The following is an 8,419-nucleotide window of genomic DNA, read 5'->3' on the forward strand; positions in this document are numbered from 1 at the left end:
TCCACGTCCGGCCGGGCCTCTCACCGCGCAGAACGGTCATGCCGATGGGGCGGGCACTCACCAGCGGCCTCTCGCTGGCCGTCTGGGTTGTTTCCCGTTATTTGCTGTGTAAATACAATGGTGTCGAAACCTTGGTCCAAAGTTATCATCTGTTTTTCTTTTTTGAAATAATTCCTTGAGCTACATCCTCAAAAATAAAATAACTGGCTCAAAAATCACACTTTTAGTTATTTTTAAGATTTTTATTTATTTGACAGAGCGCACAAGCAGGGGGAGGGGCAGAGGGAGAAGCACAGCCCCTTCCCCCCCCTGAGCAGGGAGCCGGATGTGGGACTTGATCCCGGGACCCTGGGCTCACAACCTGAGCCAAAGGCAGAGGCTTTAACCCACTGAGCCCCCCAGATGCCCCGAGAATCACATTTTGATGGCTTAGATACATACTGCCCCGCTGTCCTCAGAGAGGATCCTAATACCGTAAAAAGCCACATTCACGCAGCAGCCCCCGTGAACCAGCCACGTCGTCAAGCGCTCATCCGACTCCCACCAGAGAGGCAAACACCTGCTCAGGGCGACGTCCCCAGCAGGTGGTCAAGCCGGGGCGCAGACGGCCAGCAGGCTCCGAGGCCTGTGCTGATGGTGGCAACAGCGAGGGACCAGTTCTCCCCGAGCCCCAGCGGCCCAGCCCCGCCCCACCTGCCCCTGCTTCTCTTAATGGGCAGAACTGCTCCAGCCTCCACTGTCTGTCCTCGATGGACAGCGAGGGCCACGGAACACCCCGCGCTCGCTCACTGGCTCTACTCCACACTCTCCTGCCTTAACGCCGGGAACTAGGGCCACCTCCCTCCTTCAGTATCTAAAAGATGCCTGGGGCGCCCGGCGGGCTCTGTAGGTGGCGCGTGCAACTCCTGATCTTGGGACTTGAGTTGGAGCCCCGTCCGGGGCATAGAGATGGCTTAAATAAATCTTTTTTTTTTTTTTTTAAATCTTAAAAAAATAAAAAGAAATAAAAGATATTTTTAAATTCGTATGTGGCCAAGTAAGGACAGAGAGAGGAAATAGAAACATGTAAAGAGAAAGCAGAGCCTCCTGGGGGGCTCAGCCGGTTGAGCGTCCCGCTCCCGATCTCAGCTCGGGCCCCGATCTCAGGGTCGTGAGTTCAAGCCGCGCACGGGGATCCAGGCTGGGTGTGGAGCCTACTGAGGAGAGAGAGAGAGAGACAGAAAGCAGAACGGAGAGCTCTTCAGGGGCCTGGAGGAAAACGGGAACGAACGCTTTCCAGGCTAGCCATAATTACCTCGTGAGCTGTTAGAAAGGTAGGTAATTTCTAGAAGATACGCCCCCCACTTGGGCTGGGAGCTGGTATTTCCATTCAAAACGTTGATCTGATTGATTCCCTGCTCGGACCTTCAGCTCTGGGTCAGACCAGCCGGGCCGCCCCTGCCTGCTGGTCCCGAGGGCTCAGCCCAGGAAGCTGCGGCTCCCGTCTCAGTGGCTGAGACCCGGCCCTGGGCCGCACGTTCTGCTCCAATGAACAGAGGAGACCCAAGAGCGCGGTCACCGCAGACCCCCAGCAGGCACTCAGAGATGAAGCCCGGGACGCCATTGACTGGGCCCATGGGGTTCCTGTTGAGGTCCCGGGCAGCAGGTGTCCTGAATCATGAGGAACAGCGAAGCCCTGGGCCGTCATCACGGCACAGTCACGTGTCCTGGTCACCAGCCCTGTGGCTCCTGTGGCTGATGGAGACCCAGCCCTCCCACAGCACCGGCTCACAAGCCTGCCAGCGGCTCCACCTAAACCCTCCCTCTCACTCCTACCCCACCCCTTCCTCCTGGTGGTCCCCCCCACTCCCCAGCAAGGCTCCCCCCCGCTAGGTCTCCCCTCCAGTCCTATGGGGGGGGGGTGTCTCCCAGCGACGCAGCCCTCCCTGCCCCCACCAGACGAGGAAGGTCAGGCCGGTGCCCCTCTCCTGCCCACTGCACCGAAGTGACTGGGACCACACCTGAGAGGCAGGTGGTTGAGGACGAATCCAAGGCCGGTGTCGGGGGACTCAGAAGGGGACCGTGCTGTGTTTCTCCCTGACTTCCATGTCACGCGACCCAGTGACCACAGTCCGGTCCTTATCTCGTCCAGCCTCTCCCTGCACGCACCAATGTCAACAGCCTTTCTTCCGCCCCTCCAGGTCTCCCATCCCTAAGATGCTCCGCCTCGAAGTTCGTTCCGGGGTCCCCTCCGCACCGCCACCCCCAGGGCTCTCCAGGGCACCGGCCACAGCTCTGCTCACCCTGTACCTGCTTCCCTGGCCTCCGTTCGTCCTCTCTAGGCGCCCTGACCACCGACTACACGCCGACCCTGCCCACATCCACACAGCCGTCCGCCCCGTCCGCCCCGAGCCCCGAGCCCCAGGCTCCTCCATCCACCGCCCGCTGAGCATCCGCCCCGCGCCCCGGGCACTTGCACACCTCGCACGCGTCCTGCGCCGGGGGACTCAGTGTCTCCGTGCCCCCCCGCCCCCCGATGCCCCCCAATGCCCTTTCCTTTCTTTCTCTGGCTTTAGCTGACGCCACAAAATCGCCACTTCCACCCGAGGAGCAACTCGGGGGTCAGACCCTCAACTCCTACCCCCGACCAGCCACCAATTCTCCCAGTTTGACCTCCGAAGCGTTTCCCGAACCTGCCCTCTTCTGGAGAGCCCCACGCTGACCCTCACCAGCCCGCGCCAGCCTGCAGAGACCACTCTTCATGTTCCGTACGTTTCCGTTTAAAATGCCAATCTGCTCGTGTGATTTTAAACCCTGGGGTGGCTCCCCTGAAAGGGAAAAAGGTCCTCGTGCCCTCCCCCAACGTCGTCATAATTCATTTGTACAATAGTGTCATTTAAAGACACAGAGACATAAAAGTAGGTATAAATATATACTTGCGGCACAACAAACTAGAAAAGCAGCGGCAACTTACCAAATAGAAACTAAGTTATCAAGCCGATACGTTTTTTAATAACCACACGGATTTACCGCAACCCAGGGTATTTGCTGAAACCGATGGCTACGCGAGGCGTCACCGCACTGGGGGTCCCTCCAGGGCAGGGTCGCGGGGATCGGCAGGCGGGTGAGGGCTCCCTCCTCCCACCATGGCTCTCCTGCTGAAGGCCCGTTCACGCTGGCCAGGACCCGCGTCCTCTGTTCCCCGCTGGGGACTGAGCCCGCCAGAGCAGCTCTCCTGGGCTGCTTATCACACACAGAGGCAAAGGCGGGCACGGAAATCTCGGGCAGCACAGAGGCTATACTCCCGTATAGTCCAAACCGTGGTTAGCTTGTTGAGTCTTCCAGTATCCTTTCTGCAGAAGACTCGTGGATGTTAGGCGGAGACCCCCAGAACCAAGTCCACATCCAAAAAACGTGGGAGCCAGGAGCTCCCTGCTGCACCCCACACAGACGCTCAGAGACACTCGGCAGAAGCGTCCCACCCCCCACTGGACATCCCAGTGGCGCCAAATTGTTTGTGGCCTCAGCAACCCTCAGGGAAAGGCCCTCTCTTGCCCCCTTCCTAAGGTAACTCCTTGTCATCTTCTAGAATTTCACTCGGAAGCTCATCCTGATCCCCGAGGCAGGGTCAGACAGGGTTTCTCGGTGCTGGCCCCATACCGGGCCTCGCCTCCGCAGCATGGACGAAACTTTAGGCTCCGTGCCGCCGGGGCGGGGAGCCCTCTCTGTCGTGGAGCTGCCTGACGTGCTACAACAATCGTGGTGACCTTGGACACATCACTTTGTGACCTTGAGCCTCAGCTGCTCCATCTACGACACTAGAACCACACAGATAAACTGGCACAGCCTCAGGGCACCCGCGTGGCTCCCTCCTTAGGCCTCTGCCTTTGGCTCAGGTCTTGATTCCCACGTCCTGGGATCCCTGGGATCGAGCCCCAGATCAGGCTCCTTGCTCAGCAGGGAGCCTGCAGCTCCCTCTCCCTCCTGCCTGCCACTCCCCCTCCCTGCTTCTGCTCTCTCTCTCTCAAATAACTAAACAAAATCTTAAAAAAAAAAAAAAAAGAAAAGAAAAAGTGGCCCCCGAGAAAAATTCAAGGTAACGTGGTACAGTGCGGGTTCAAAGCAGAATATTACGGCGTATCCGGATGATGGGCCACACGCACACGCACAGACTGAAGGAGGAAGCTCGCTGGGTACCGACCGACATGCAAATGCTCCTGAGATCCGTCCTGAGAGGAGGAAGCAGGGACACAGCAGTGCGTGAGCCGGTGCCCTTCGTCTAGAAAGGCGGGGAGCGTCCCCGTTGACTTGCTTGCGCGTGAAAATGCCTGGGAAGACATACAAGGACTGATGGCGGGTTACATTAGGGAAAAGGAACCGGGCGGCAGAGCACAGCTGTGAGAGGGGATTTTTCACTGCATAGATGGTGTTGTATCCGTGGTTTTAAACTATAGAGAGTGATTTTAAACTATAAACTGTAAAAAGTAAATGGATTTAAGAATAAATGATAATATTAAGGCCCTAAGTACACCCGCGGATCAGGCAGCAAAACCAAGTAAACACTGTAAAACTATGGGCCGTTGTGGTCAGGTGTGGAGCATCAACGGTGACTTTGTGGGGAGGCTGTCTCCTGCAGAGCGGCGAACAGTGGTGAGGACAGATGTCCACGTCTGCCCGGCCCCTCCCCGCACGGCCCCGCCACACGCGCCGCGTTCATCACACGCGTCACGCTCGCAGGGCGGACCAAGCCCACACCCGGCTCTCGGAAGGGGAGGCTGGAAGGAGGCGGGCGGCTGGACTCGGGATCTCGACCCGCCCAGCGAGGGACGTGTTCGTTGCAGTCAACAAATATTTATCAAGTGTCTACTAAGTACCAGGTAATGGGATGTTAGTAAACCAGCCCTCCAAAAACAAAAACTTAAAAGCCCTGATTTTTTTCTAAGTAGGCTCCACACCCAGTGTGGGGGCTTGAACTCACAACCCTGAGATCAAGAGCTGCACCCTCCACCAACCGAGCCAGCCAGATGCCCCGGAAAGCCCTGATTTAGAGCCTGTGCCAATGACCGTGGTGTAAACACTGGCGGCACAGTCCTATCGGCTACGTGATGTCACTGTGGAACTGGGAAGAGACAGGTACGACTAGTCCTCACAAGCCCGTACAAGCCCGTCCAGCACAAGCCGGCTCGGGGACGCCCTCAAACAATGAGCAGAACACACAGACTCCATGTTCAGGAGGACACCGTAGAATAATGAACTTTGGCTGAGCATTTACTATACACGGGATCGAATTCTAACAACTCCACTATTATAAACCATTATCTCCAAAACCCCTAGAAGGTAGGTTTTGTCATAATACCACATCATAAAGATGACATAATCTTGCAGTGGGACTAGAACAGTGAAGCCCACACACTGTAATCAGTCATCCACAGTGGGGCAGGTGCGGGTCTGATGAGCTCGGCTGCGGCTCTGTCCGCCTGGACAAGGTAGTCAATAAACACAGAGGCTGTGTGCCCCTCCGTTCACCCGTCCCACAGGGGGAGCCCCTGAAATATTGGGATTTCTGGTGAAAGCTACAACTACCCCAGTATAGGTGTTTTCTTTTTTATTTATTTATTTATTTATTTATCTTTAGATTTTTATATCTTTATTTATTTTGAGAGAGAAAGCACGCACGCACCCTGGTGGGGAGGGACAGAGGAAGAGGGAGAGAGAGAATCTCAAGCAGACTCCTGCTGGGTGCTGAGCCCAACATGGGCTCCATCTCACGACCCTGAGATCATGACCTGAGCCAAAACCAAGAGTTGTACGCTTAACCGACTGAGCTGCCCAGGCACCCCTAAATATTGCCACTTTTAAAGACATCAGTTTTATTCTCTAACCCCTTAAAAACATCTTCCTCTGTAAATATCTCGATATGAATCTCTAAGGAATAACTATTTCTAACATAACCACAGTACTGTTATCATAGCCACAGGATTAACAGTGCATCACTCTTTTTTAAAAAAAATATTTCATTTATTTATTTGACAGAGACCACAAGTAGGCAGAGAGGCAGGCAGAGAGAGAGAGGAGGAAGCAGACTCTGTGCTGAGCAGAGCCCCACGCGGGGCTCGATCCCAGGACCCTGGGGTCATGACCTGAGCCGAAGGCAGAGGCTTTAACCCACTGAGCCACCCAGACGCCCCAACAGTGTATCACTCTTATCAACAATTCCCAATATCCAGAGTTCAAATTTCTAATTGACGCACAAATGCCATATGCTTTTTAAAGTTTTAGCAATTTATTTGTCTGAATCAGTATCCATAAAGGCCACATATTCTGATTGCATGATATATTTTTTAAAATCTCTTAATCCGGGGGGCCTGGATGGCTCCGTTGGTTAAGCGTCCCACTCTCGGTTTCGGCTCAGGGCATGATCTCGGAATCCGGGGAATCAAGCAACAAGGCAAGGTCCTCACTCCGCTCAGAGTCCGCTTAGAATTCCCCCCTCTGCCTCTCCCCCTGCTCGGCATCTTTCTCTCTCACTCTCCCAAATACATTAATAAAAATCTTTTAAAAATAAAATCTCTTAACCTATAGGTTCCTGATACACGCGCGCGCACACATATTCCTCAATATCTTTCAGCAGTTCTGCAGTTTTCCTCACATAGATTTTGTGTACATTTTGTAGATCGACACCTAAGTATTTCACTTTGGAGAATGCTAATGTAAATAGTAATGTGTTTTTAATTTCAGATTTCACTCGTTCATTGCCAGTATATGGAAAAGCAGCTGGCTTTTGTATATTAACCTTATCTTTTGCAACTTTTCTATAATCCCCTCTTAGTCATAAAAGTTTTTTTTTTAACGCTCTCTATGCCCAGTAGGAAGCCCAAGCAGGACTCAACCTTGCGACCCTGAGATCATGATCTGAGCCAAAATCAAGAGTCCGATGCGTAACCGGCTGAGCCCTCCAGGCACCCCCACAGTAACTGATTTTTGAATGCTGAAGCAAACAAACATACCTCATATAATTCCCACCTGGTTGTGGTGTATAGTTCTTTTCTACACGTTGTTGAATCTGATTTGATAATATTTTGTTGAGGATGTTTGTAATAATGTTTACGAAAGACATCAGTCTGCAGTATTCTTCCCATTATTGTCTGTCTCACTGTGAGCGTCAGATTGGCCGCCTAGAATGACTTACGAAGTATTTCCTCTGCTTCTCCCTTCTGGAAGAGATTAAAGACAATTAGAATAATTTTTTTTCATAATTTTTTTTTTCATAAATATGTGGTAGAACTCACCAGGGAACAAATCTGTGCATGGTGCTTTCTGTTTTGAAGGGCTATTAATTATTAGTTCAACGAAAAAAAAAAAGACATGGCCCTATTCAGATTGTGTATTTCTTCCTGTGTGAGTTTTGGTAGATTATACCTTTCAAGGAGTTTTTCCACTTGGTCTAGGTTATCAAATATGTTAGCATAGAACTATTCATAACTAATAATAACTAATAATAAACTAATCATTTAAAAAAGATTTTTTAAAATATTTTATTTATTTGACACAGAGAGATCACAAGTCAGCAGAGAGGCAGGCAGAGAGACAGGGGAAGCAGGCTCCCCGCTGAGCAGAGAGCCCGATGCGGGACTCGATCCCAGGACCCTGAAACCATGACCTGAGCCGAAGGCAGAGGCTTTAACCCACTGAGCCACCCAGGCGCCCCTTTTAAAAGATTTTATTTATTTGAGAGAGAGAATGAGCACAAGCAGGGGGAGGGACAGAAGGAGAGAAACAAGCAGACGCCCTGCTGAGCAGGGAACCCCATGCATGATGCAAATGGGGCTGGATCCCAGGACCCTGAAATCGTGACTTGAGCTGAAACCAGAGCTTAAATAACTGAGCCACCCAGGTGCCCCTATTACCCTTTGAATGTCCATGAGTTCTGTAGTGATGCCCCTCTTTCTTTTCCAGGATTAGTAACTTGTGTCATCTTGCTCTTTTTCTTGGTTAGCCTGGTTAAGGGCTTATCAATTTTATCAATCATTTCAAAGAACCAGACTTTGAGTTTATTTTCTCTACTGATTTCTTATTTTCAATTTCATTATTCTGTTGTGATTTTTATTATTTCTTTTCTTTTGCTCACTTTGGATTTAATTTGCTCATCTTTTTCTGTTTTCCTAAGGTGGAAACGTTGATTATTGATTTTAGATCTTCTTTTCTTAAAAAATCTATTAAATTTCTCTTGAAGAAATTCTATTAAGAATAGAGGATAGGGGCGCCTGGGTGGCTCAGTGGATTAAGCCGCTGCCTTCAGCTCAGGTCATGATCTCAGGGTCCTGGGATTGAGTCCCGCATCGGGCTCTCTGCTCAGCAGGGAGTCTGCTTCTCTCTCTCTTTCTGCCTGCCTCTCTGTCTACTTGTGATCTCTCTCTGTCAAATAAAAAAATAAAATCTT

At 51.7% G+C, this 8,419-nt stretch overlaps 1 long non-coding RNA gene across 2 annotated transcripts in view; it reads right to left on the reverse strand.

Moving 5' to 3' along the window:
• Positions 1–270: 270 nt before the first annotated feature.
• LOC132025836 (uncharacterized) overlaps positions 271–8,419 on the reverse strand; it is a 12,204-nt gene continuing 4,055 nt past the window's right edge. The window contains exons 3-4 of one of the 2 annotated variants that reach the window (XR_009406716.1): positions 6,987–7,193; positions 271–1,196 (exon numbers count right to left, since the gene is read on the reverse strand). This is a non-coding gene — a long non-coding RNA (uncharacterized LOC132025836). Of the gene's footprint in view, positions 1,197–6,029; positions 7,194–8,419 lie in introns of those variants that run through there. The other variant, XR_009406715.1, reaches the window with a different exon arrangement.

Source organism: Mustela nigripes, chromosome 10, assembly GCF_022355385.1.
Source record: "Mustela nigripes isolate SB6536 chromosome 10, MUSNIG.SB6536, whole genome shotgun sequence".
Taxonomy (NCBI): domain Eukaryota; kingdom Metazoa; phylum Chordata; class Mammalia; order Carnivora; family Mustelidae; genus Mustela; species Mustela nigripes.